The 12066-nt window shown below is 46.9% G+C and overlaps 1 long non-coding RNA gene across 1 annotated transcript; it reads left to right on the forward strand.

Annotated features, from left to right (window-relative positions):
- Positions 1-10040: 10040 nt before the first annotated feature.
- Positions 10041-11828, forward strand: LOC137675780 (uncharacterized). Its single transcript, XR_011050001.1, has 2 exons — positions 10041-10124; positions 11393-11828. It is a non-coding gene; the product is annotated as an uncharacterized lncRNA (long non-coding RNA).
- Positions 11829-12066: the final 238 nt, after the last annotated feature.

Raw genomic sequence — 12066 nt, forward strand, 5'->3', positions numbered from 1 at the left:
CTTTAGCAGTGGGCGCTGGTCAAAATGTATTGTTTTGGTATGGGTTTCGATACTGATTTATGCTGTGATAAACTGGGCAGTTAATATTCCGATCTCTTATCTCTATGACACAATGATGGGCAGCTTTAATCGCGAATCAGTAGCAGCAACTTCATCTGCACGCTCCAGGCATCCTAAAGCTGATTGTGTTAATGATTACACTTCCAGTTTTACTTTGGGAAATAGTACCTTCTCCTTTTCTGCCAAGCTGATTCCTCTAGATTTTGTGAAATTAGGATGGTGCTGTCTAGGTGGCATGTTTTTATTTTTGGTTGTCCTGAATGTGTTTCTGATGTGGGATAAGATTAAATATCAGTGCAGGGACAGTTGTAGGTGTTATGCAGCCACCTCAGATCCTACAGTGTGTACTGCCGCTACAGCCACTAAACCCACTGAAGCCTCGGCAGCCTGTACCACAGCTGCTACACCCCCCAAGATGGCCACTGCAGCTACTCAGACTCTCAGCACTCCCAAGACAGCCACTGCATCTACTCAGACCCCAGCATCTATCGAATCTGTACCAATTGCTCCTGTAACCAGGAAGAAATACCAAAAGAAATCAGCTTGTGAAGTGAAGGATGATGACTCAGAGCCTTCTAAGGCAGAGCCATCATATGACCCAGGTGAGGGCCCTTCTCAGGCAGAGTTAGGGCCTGACACAGATGGGGGTTTCCTTGGTCGTCCTTTTAAAGCAGACCCATCACAGAAGAAAGGTCCTTCTAAAGCAGAACTATCACAAGAGGAGGACTCGGATGTAGAGATAACCTACCACTCCTTATCCCTGAAGGACCTGAGAAATATAAGGAAAGACTTCAGCCGTTATGAAGGTGAACCTATTATTACCTGGCTGCTCCGATGCTGGGATAATGGGGCAGATAGCATGCAATTAGATGGCAGAGAAGCCAGACAGTTGGGATCCCTGTCCAGAGATGGTGGTATTGATAAGGCGCTCGCAAGAAAGTCAAACACTATCAGTCTCTGGAGGCGACTCTTGTCAGCTGTAAAGAGCAGGTATCCCTATAAAGATGATGTTATGAGCCACCTAAGCAAATGGACCACTATAGAAAAAGGTATTAACTACCTTAGAGAACTAGCTGTGCAAGAGATCATTTATAGACACCCACGGGACATTGTAGATCCTGTAGATCCTGATGAAGTGGAATGCAACCGATCCATGTTCCGGAAGGTTGTGAAGAATGCTCCACCGACATATACCCACACATTGTCAATATTAGTATGGGGAGAAGATGCTATGGCACGATCTAGTGTGGGCGAAATGGCTAACTGTATGCGACAGTATGAAGATAATATTTCTTCCCCACTGTGGCACACATCTCGGCTGTGGAAAAACTGACTAAGGAGAACAAGGACTCATTTAAACAACTGTCAGACAAACTGTCCAGGATTGAGAATAAACTTGACTCTCTACCTACACAGGCGCGCGTTGCAGCTAAGAGAAAACATTCTCCTACAGGACCAGCTCAAAGGAAACGGAACACATCACGAGGTATCCTGTGGTTTGCCCTGCGTGGTTATGGGGAGGACATGAGCAGATGGCATGGACAACCTACCAGTACCCTACAGGCACGAGTACGTGAGTTGCAAGCTAAAAGAAATACCAGAGAGAATTTTTCTAGGAGGATGGCTGCTCCAGTTACCAATGAGCAGGACCCCAGTCAGGGGAGATGGGCCTCAAATCCCTTTTTCCCAAGTGTGAATAGGAGAAATGAAGGTCCAATCCCTGTGAGCAGCACGAATCCATTCCTTAATTAGGGGGGCCCTGCCTCCAGCCAGGTGGAGGAGAGGGACAACCGAGTTTATTGGACTGTGTGGATTCGATGGCCTGGCACATTAAAACCACAAAGGTATCGAGCCCTGGTAGACACTGGTGCACAGTGCACCCTAATGCCATCGGATCATAAAGGGGCAGAATCTATCAGCATTTCAGGAGTAACAGGAGGATCTCAAGTGTTATCTGTATTGGAGGCCGAAGTGAGCCTAACTAAAAATGAATGGAAAAAGCACCCCATTGTGACTGGCCCAGATGCTCCGTGCATCCTTGGCATAGACTACCTCAAGAGAGGGTATTTTAAGGACCCAAAAGGATATAGATGGGCCTTTGGTGTAGCAGCTGTAGAGACTGAGGACATTAAACAGCTGTCTACCTTGCCTGGCCTCTCAGAAGATCCTTCTGTTGTGGGGTTGCTGAAAGTTGAAGAACAACAGGTGCCAATTGCTACTACCACGGTGCACTGACGACAATATCGCACCAATCGAGACTCCCTGATCCCCATTCATAAACTGATTAGACAATTAGAAAATCAAGGAGTGATTGGCAAGACTCGCTCATCCTTTAATAGTCCTATATGGCCAGTGCGAAAGTCTGATGGAGAATGGAGATTAACTGTGGACTATCGTGGCCTAAATGAAGTTACGCCACCGCTGAGTGCTACTGTGCCAGACATGCTAGAACTTCAATACGAACTGGAGTCAAAGGCAGCCAAGTGGTACGCCACCATAGACATAGCTAATGCATTTTTCTCTATTCCTTTGGCACCAAAGTGCAGGCCACAGTTTGCTTTTACCTGGAGAGGTATCCAGTACACCTGGAATCGACTGCCCCAGGGGTGGAAACACAGTCCTACTATTTGCCATGGACTGATCCAGACTGCACTAGAAGAGGGTGGAGCTCCAGAACATTTGCAATACATTGATGACATCATTGTATGGGGTGATACAGCAGCAGAAGTTTTTGAGAAAGGGGAGAAAATAATCCAAATTCTTCTGAAAGCCGGTTTTGCCATAAAAAGAAGCAAGGTCAAGGGACCTGCCCGGGAGATCCAGTTTTTAGGGATTAAATGGCAAGATGGGCGTCGCCAGATCCCAAGAGAGGTGATCAACAAAATAACAGCTATGTCCCCACCAACTAACAAAAAGGAAACACAAGCCTTCTTAGGCGTTGTGGGTTTCTGGAGAATGCATATTCCAGATTACAGCCAGATTGTACGCCCTCTTTATCAAGTGACCAGAAAGAAGAATGATTTTCAGTGGGGCCCTGAACAACGACAGGCTTTTGAACAGATTAAACAAGAGATTGTGCATGCAGTAGCCCTTGGACCAGTCCATACGGGACAAGATGTTAAAAATGTGCTCTACACTGCAGCTGGGGACAATGGTCCTACCTGGAGCCTCTGGCAGAAAGTACCAGGGGAGACTCGAGGTCGACCCCTAGGATTTTGGAGTCGAGGACACAAGGGTTCCGAGGCCAATTACACCCCAACTGAAAAAGAGATACTGGCAGCATATGAAGGAGTTAGAGCTGCTTCAGAGGTAATTGGTACTGAAGCACAACTTCTCCTGGCACCTCGATTACCAGTACTAGGCTGGATGTTCAAGGGTAAGGTTCCCACTACCCATCATGCAACTGATGCTACATGGAGTAAATGGATTGCATTAATTACACAGAGGGCTCGAATAGGAAACCCTAATCGCCCAGGAATCTTAGAAGTGATCATGGACTGGCCAGAAGGCAAAGACTTCGGAATGCCACCAGAAAAGGAGGTGACACGTGCTGAAGAAGCCCCACCATATAATGAACTACCAGAGGATGAGAAGCAGTATGCCCTGTTCACCGATGGATCCTGCCGTCTTGTAGGAAAGCATCGGAAGTGGAAAGCTGCTGTATGGAGTCCCATACGACGAGTCACAGAAGCCACAGAAGGACAAGGTGAATCAAGTCAATTTGCAGAGGTAAAAGCCATCCAGCTGGCTTTAGACATTGCTGAACGAGAAAAGTGGCCAAGGCTGTATCTTTATACTGACTCATGGATGCCTTGTGGGGGTGGTTAAAGCAGTGGAAGCGAAGCAACTGGCAGCGTAAAGGTAAACCTATTTGGGCTGCTGAACTGTGGCAAGATATTGCTGCTCGGCTAGAGAAACTAGTCGTGAAGGTATGTCACGTAGATGCTCACGTACCTAAAAGTCGGGCAACTGAGGAACATCGAAACAACCAACAAGCGGATCAAGCTGCTAAAGTGTTCCAAATAGATTTGGACCGGGAACATAAAGGTGAACTATTTTTAGCTCGGTGGGCTCATGACACTTCAGGTCATCAAGGGAGAGATGCAACATACAGATGGGCTCGTGACTGAGGGGTGGACTTAACTATGGACTCTATTGCACAGGTTATCCATGATTGTGAAACATGCGCCGCAATTAAGCAAGCCAAACGGTTAAAACCTTTGTGGTATGGGGGGCGGTGGTTGAAATATAAATATGGGGAGGCCTGGCAAATTGACTATATCACACTCCCTCAAACCCGCCAGGGTAAACGCTATGTGCTTACCATGGTGGAGGCGACCACCGGATGGTTGGAAACATACTCTGTGCCCCATGCCACTGCCCGGAACACTATTCTGGGCCTCGAAAAGCAAATCTTGTGGCAACACGGCACGCCAGAGAGAATCGAGTCGGACAATGGGACTCATTTCAAAAACAGTCTCATAGACAACTGGGCCAAAGAGCATGGCATCGAATGGGTATATCACATCCCCTATCATGCACCAGCCTCTGGGAAAATTGAACGGTATAATGGGCTGTTAAAAACTACCCTGAAAGCAATGGGGGGGTGGAACCTTTAAAAACTGGGATAAGCATTTGGCACAAGCTACCTGGTTAGTTAACACCAGGGGATCTATCAATCGAGCTGGCCCTGCTCAGTCAGACCTTCTACATACAGTAGAAGGAGATAAAGTCCCGGTGGTGCATGAAAGGAATCTATTGGGAAAAACTGTCTGGATTCTTCCTGTAACGGGCAAAGGTAAACCCATTTGTGGGATTGCTTTTGCTCAGGGACCTGGATGTACTTGGTGGGTGATGTTGCAAGATGGTGAAGTCCGATGTGTCCCTGAAGGTGATCTGATTCTGGGTGAGACTACTTAAGTCTGAACTGTATGTTGTTGCTGCATAAGTGTCTTTCAGGTTAAGACAGTGGTGATGAGACCGGAGCTAGCTTCATCAAGTGGCGTCCAGTAACCTCCTCGAGTCTGACATCTTTAACCTGCAACCCGTGGGCACGAACCATGACGAAAGAGAGACTGCTAGCCAGAGAGACTGCTGAGAGACTGCTAGCCAGATGGAAACCCACAATCCTGAACCAAATGAACTTAATGAACTTTTTGTATAGAGATGAATCATAAACTAGTGATATGTGTATATATATTTGAAAATGAAAAGGTAGTGGTGATCTGAGTATGACGTGAATGGTATGGAATAAGGGGTGGAATGTCCTGGTTTGGCCCAAACCAGGCCAATTAGTCTTAGAGAAACCAAGGTCACTGCTAAATTCCTCACTGCTTATGAGTGAAGAGCCGAAGGGGGGTCACACTTGCAGGGAGAAGCAGACAGGGCAGGTGACCCAAGATTGACCAATGAGGTATTCCATCCCATACATGTCATTCTCACTTTCCTATTTATCACTAACCCACTGCCTCCTGGAGGTGGGGCCCAGGAGGGAGGGGCCCTCCTGTCTCCCACTGATTGGTACCAGCTTTGCCAGTTTCCAGTTAAAAGCCTGCAGGTGTGATGGCAGGGAGCTACTGCATTTTCCCCTCTGTGCATGCTGGGGGGAGCTACTGCATTTTCCCCTCTGTCCATGCTGGGGGGAGCAACTCTGCCTGAGGAGGATTTCCAAGCTCTCAATCTTGGTTTTGGGTATATTTGTATATATTTGATTGTTTCTATTATTACTATTATACTCTTTTTCATTATTATAGTTTATTAAAACTGTTTTAACTTTCCAACCCATAAGTCTCTCTCCCTTTTCCCTTTCCCTTTCCTTTAGGGTGGGGGGGGAAGAGGGTTAACAGAGAGCATCTGCCACCTGGTTAATAGCCAGCCCAGCTTTAAACCGTGACATGGACGAGGTGGCATGACGCAGCACGGGCTGCAGCGGTGGAAAACCTGGGGAGGGGAGATAATGATCCTCTTTTAGGGATAACATTTGACCAACTGGTGGGAGAAGGGCAGTTTAGTGATCCACAATGACAGGCACGACTTAGACCAGAAGCCTTGGCACTTACTGCCACCTTAGCCCGAGAGGCTTTTAAAACCCTCCCAGAAGATGGGAAAGTAATTCCTGCCTATACAAAAATAAGGCAAGGTCCATCTGAGCCTTATATGACATTTTTAGAAAGATTGCGTGAAGCATTGGAAAGGGCATCGCTGACCGATGTAGCTCGAGAGGCGTTGCTAATGTCGTTGGCAGTCGACAATGCTAATCCTACTTGTAAGCGCATTTTACAGACATTACCCAAAAATTCTAGCCTGGCAGAAATGATGGATGCGTGTGAGCGCGTAGGAACAACGGAAGAAACAGCAGGATACATGGCGTCAGCCTTTGCGGCTGCGGTGAAACCTCTAGTACGATCAGGGAGAGGCGATCAGGGACCAAAATGTTACAACTGTGGCAAACCGGGACACCTTAAGGCTCAATGCCGAGTAAAAAGTCACGAGTTTGCAGGGACCTGCAATCGCTGCCGGAAATACGGTCACCGTGCAGATGAATGCCGATCTAGATTCACTAAGCAGGGAACTCGGCTGGGAAACGGGGGGGCGAGCGCGAGGAGACCCAGCGCGATGACACAAAACAGGTCTTCCACCCGGGCTGCCTGGATGGCGTCGCCGCCGCCACAAGAGGGAGTGCTGGGGTGGACGTTGCCACAGCAGTAGAGGTGACTCTGATAGACCCGCAAGTACAATGTATACCCACCGATATGAAAGGCCCACTGGGTCACGGGTTGAGTGCCTTACTTATCGGGCGATCCTCTACGACCCGAAAAGGTCTTTTTGTTTTACCCGGTATAATCGATGCCGATTTTACAGGGGTCATATCTATTATGGTATGGACCCCCCTGCCACCAATTCATATACCCAAAGGAGAAAAAATTGGACAACTGGTCCCCTTTAAATCAGCTGTGCCCACAGCTGGGAATCAGATAAGAGGGGCTGGGGGTTTTGGATCAACAGGCCAGGCTGACATTTATCTGGCAATGGATATCAGCAAGGCAAAACCAACAGAACGGGTAACACTAAAAGAACCTGGTGGGAAAACTTGCGTGGTCATTATGCTGATTGATACTGGAGCAGACGTTACCATAATCAGTCAAGCAGCGTGGCCTCATTCGTGGCCATTGGAGATCCCCCCTACGCCCATTTTGGGGGTCGGGGGAATACAGACCACTAAAATCAGTACAAATGTGATTTGTTGCAAATTGCAGGATGGGAGTACCTGTACAGTAAGACCATATGTGATGCCTGTCCCCATTTGTTTACTGGGGAGAGATGCATTAAGTCAATTAGGGGCACGTGTGGTAACTAACAGTGAGGGTTTTTAGAGGCGGCCATTGATGAAGGGCGACCAATCCTAAAACTAACCTGGAAAACAGAAACCCCAGTTTGGGTTGATCAATGGCCGCTGTCTGCAGAAAAAATCGCCCACCTTGAAAGCTTGGTACAGGAGCAACTGGAAAAAGGTCATATTGAGCCCACAACAAGCCCATGGAACACCCCAATATTTACTATTCCAAAAAAAAGTGGCAAATGGCGTTTGTTACATGACCTTCGAAAAATCAATGAGGTCATGGATGATATGGGAACCCTACAACCAGGGCTCCCATCCCCCAATATGATCCCTAAAGATTGGGACATTTTAATCATTGACTTAAAAGATTGTTTCTTCACCATCCCTTTGCACCCTGATGACTATCAGAAATTTGCTTTTTCGGTGCCATCAGTGAACAAAGCTGCACCTATGAAACGCTATCATTGGGTTGTGTTACCACAGGGAATGAAAAATTCACCGACAATGTGTCAAATGTATGTGGCCTGGGCACTTGCTCCTGTGTGAAGGAATTTTCCAAATTTGATTATATACCATTATATGGATGACATTCTAATAGCAGGGAAACAATTGGATAAAAAAACAATTGATTAATACACTGCAGACTGAACTAGCAAAAGGTGGATTGCAAATAGCCCCAGAAAAGGTACAACAGGAGGAAAACTGGAAGTACCTTGGGTGGGAAATTACCAAAACAACTGTTAGACCCCAAAAACTAGAAATTCGTGTGAATATCAGGACTTTAAATGATGTACAAAAACTGTTGGGAGACCTCAATTGGGTGCGAACCCTGTGTGGTCTCACCAATGCTGAATTGGCACCTTTGATGCAATTGCTAAAGGGAGGAGGCGGTGCAGATGCCCCCCGCACATTGACACAGGAAGCTGAGCAGGCATTGAAACACCTGAGTACCAAAATAGCTATGGCATACACTCACCGTTGGGACCCAGATTACAGTATTGGAGTATTGGTTATCAATCACGATCGCCACCCCCTGGCATTAATTATGCAGTGGGTGACTGACAAGGATCCTCTACATGTGCTGGAATGGATCTTTTTGCCTATGCAACCAAAACGTACCATCACTACGAAAGTAGAGGCCATAGCACAACTTGTAATGAAAGGAAGGCAGAGGGTTGTAGAGATAGCAGGCGTCGAACCTGCTTTTTTGGTTATTCCACTGGTTGCAGAGTATCTACAATGGGCATTACAAAATTCCATACCATTACAAGTTGCGTTATTGGATTATAGGGGCGAGTTGAAGGTACATCTACCCCCTCACAAATACTTCTCTGTGCTGCAATTGGGTCAATGGGAAGAATTACCAAAAAGGTCAGAACGTCCGGTCAGTGGTGTCACCGTTTTTACAGATGCTGGAGGCAAAGCTCAAAAAGCAGCACTAACATGGTTAGACAATGGGAAGTGGCATGATGTAATTTTATCTGACATTCAAGGGTCTACACAACAATTAGAATTGCGAGCTGTGGTGGAGGTCTTCCGGCGATGGAACACAGCACCTGTTAATGTGGTATGTGACTCTTTATATGTCGTAGGGATTGTCCAGAGGATGGAGCGTGCTCTGCTCAAAGAGATAGCTAATGAACAACTATACCAACTTTTTCATGAATTATGGCTTTTGCTGACAGAGCGACTGCATCCATATTTCATCACACATATCCGTAGTCACACAGGACTCCTGGAAGGCTTAGCTGAAGGCAATGCTCGGGCAGACAAACTTGTCGCACCTGCCTGGGCTGCGCCTTCAATTGATCGCTTCGCTCAAGCACAACGATCCCATGCCTTTTTCCATCAATCTGCTAAGGTACTGCGGCGTCAGTTTGGGCTACGCAGTGCAGATGCACGTGGGATAGTCCAGTCCTGTCCAGACTGTCAACATCTTGGGGGTGGTTTAGCACCTGGTATCAACCCCCGCGGTACTGGACCGTTGGAGATATGGCAAATGGATGTAACACACATCCCTGAATTTGGATGGCTGAAATATGTCCACGTGAGTGTTGACTGTTTCTCCCTTGCTACCTGGGCTACAGCACAAACAGGCGAATCCAGCAAACACGTTCAACGACACATGCGTTCTGCTATTGCGGCCCTGGGCATTCCACAGACGATTAAAACGGACAATGGCCCGGGCTATGTGGCACGCGCCACACAGGACTTTTTCCAACTGTGGGGTATAACACATGTAACAGGTGTCCCACATTCACCAACGGGACAAGCTATTGTGGAGCGCATGAATCAAACTCTGAAACACCTTTTACAAAAACAAAAAGGGGGAGAGCCAGGGCTATCTCCTCCTGACAGGTTGTGTAAAGCGCTTTATGTACTAAACTTTTTACGCTTGCCACAGGACTACTCTGTACCTCCAGCAGTAAAACATGGTGCAGGATTAAAGGGAGGTATGGAGGCTTTTCAGAAAGAACAGGAACAAGCCAAAGTGATGGTAAAAAATAGGGTGACTGGTGTGTGGGAAGGTCCAATGAAATTAATAACGTTGGGTCGAGGGTATGCATGTGTCGTTACAGATACAGGAGCCAAATGGGTACCAGCTAAGTGGGTGAAGCCGTGGCTACAAAAACAACCCGAACTACAGGAGCCAACTCAGGATCTGCCTCGGAACACTGACCTCTCGAGAGATCCAGTGCCCTGACTGCGGGAAGTGTGAAAAAAGGTTTGCGTGGGAGGTATAGAAAAGGGAGCAAAAGGCGCAGTCATGATGAAGCAAGGGGTTGTTTTTTCTGTGTTAAGCCTGCTTTGGATCCTGGACCTGACAAAAGGTCATCAACCGATAGTCCTTCCACCTACACCATGGAAGGGGAGTCACAACATTTGGGTGACTCTGATGCGGAGCTTGAACCAGACGCAGTTTTGTGCCTCCTTAGCTCAGCCTGAACAACACTTTCATACATTTCTAGTGGGGGCCCCCTTAAACAGATCTGAAAGTAAGGAGATAGTGGCAGGGTTGAATGTGCTGAAACAGAGCCTCTGTGAGAATGCAATGAAATGTGGCGAACATTGGGATTTATGGGACGATAGCTTGCCTGTCAGTCCCTTAGAGCCCCAAGAACTTGACATCCTAGGAACTTTAGAGGCAGAATCCTGTGTGTTTTTCAATTACACAGAGGGATCAAACATTTATCAGAATGACATAAAGAGATTACAAAATGTCACACCCAGTAATCCATTGTGGCAAAATGAATCTATCTGGTGTGCAAACGTAGGGCGCAGTCGAACAGAGCCAGCACCGGATTTGGCCATGCCTAGAAAATTACTAGAAGGTTTATTCCTAATTTGTGGAGATAGGGCTTGGCCAGGGCTGCCCAGTAAAAAACTGGGAGGTCCGTGTACCATAGGTAAATTAAGCTTACTAATGCCTACACGAAAGGTCATATTAAACCACACTAACCTACACAAGATTAAAAGAAGTGTCACTACCTTAGGGAAAGAATGTAAAGATGAGGTAGAACTATGGTCTAGGACCAAAGCAGTTCTTTCTTCTATTTTTGCACCGGGTGTTGCTGCTGCACAAGGACTAACACAATTGCGAAATTTAGCTTGCTGGGTTGCAAAAAGAGCTGATCAAACTTCTAGAATTTTAGGAACATTAGCCAATGATGTAGATAGTATCCGACATGCTACCTTACAAAATAGAGCTGCTATAGATTTTTTATTATTAGTGCACGGTCACGGATGTCAGGAGTTTGATGGGATGTGTTGCATGGATCTGAACGATCATTCCAGGTCAATTCATAAGCAGATCAAAGAGCTCATGGATGCCACACAGACAATACGGGAACAGCATGGGTTCCTGGATGACTGGTTGGGTAATTTGGGAATTGGAGGGTGGCTGGTCAGATTGATTAAAATGCTATTGATGGGATTGTTTGTGATTTGTATTATCATCCTTGTATTACCGTGTTTATTCTCCTGCTTGCAAAGGGCCCTGCAGCGGACAATAAACACGGCCTTTCTGGCTCAAGAAAAGAAAGGGGGAATTGTAGAGGGGTTTTTGGAGCAGAATGGTCATGTAATGAGCCAGAAGTATGAGAGTATGGAGTGAAGGCCTAGCTGCGTGAGAAGATTCATGTAGCTAGTGTCAACAAGCCGACCTTGGAGAGATGAGGAAAAACAGCAGCTGAGCAAACAAGAATTGAGGGAGTAGCCGGTGGGAGCCGAACACAGAGGAGAAGAAACAAGAACTGATGGAGCCAATTAAGGAAGGACCAGTGGCAGAGCAGTGACCAATCAACACATCAAAGAAGAGTATGTTTAGTAATATTAACGAATAGCAATGCACATGCTTACAGCCAGGGAAAGTACAAAATGTATAAAAGGGACAGCTTATGCTTAATAAACGTCTTCACTTTGATTCACATTGGATTTTGTGGAGGCGTGTTCCTTCTCCTCATTTGCCTGCCTTCCTCTTTGTTGGGATGCATCGCTCCTGAGCTTGGAGGAGGTGGTCCTTGAATACTAACCAGCTTTCTTGGGCCCCTCTCCCCTCCAGGGCTTTATCCCAAGGGACTCTCCCAAGCAGGTCCCTGAAGAGGCCAAAGTCTGCTCTCCTGAAGTCCAGGGTGGTGAGCTTGCTGTGTGCCCTCCTTGCTGCCCTA

Source organism: Nyctibius grandis, chromosome W (genome assembly GCF_013368605.1).
Source record: "Nyctibius grandis isolate bNycGra1 chromosome W, bNycGra1.pri, whole genome shotgun sequence".
NCBI lineage: Eukaryota > Metazoa > Chordata > Aves > Nyctibiiformes > Nyctibiidae > Nyctibius > Nyctibius grandis.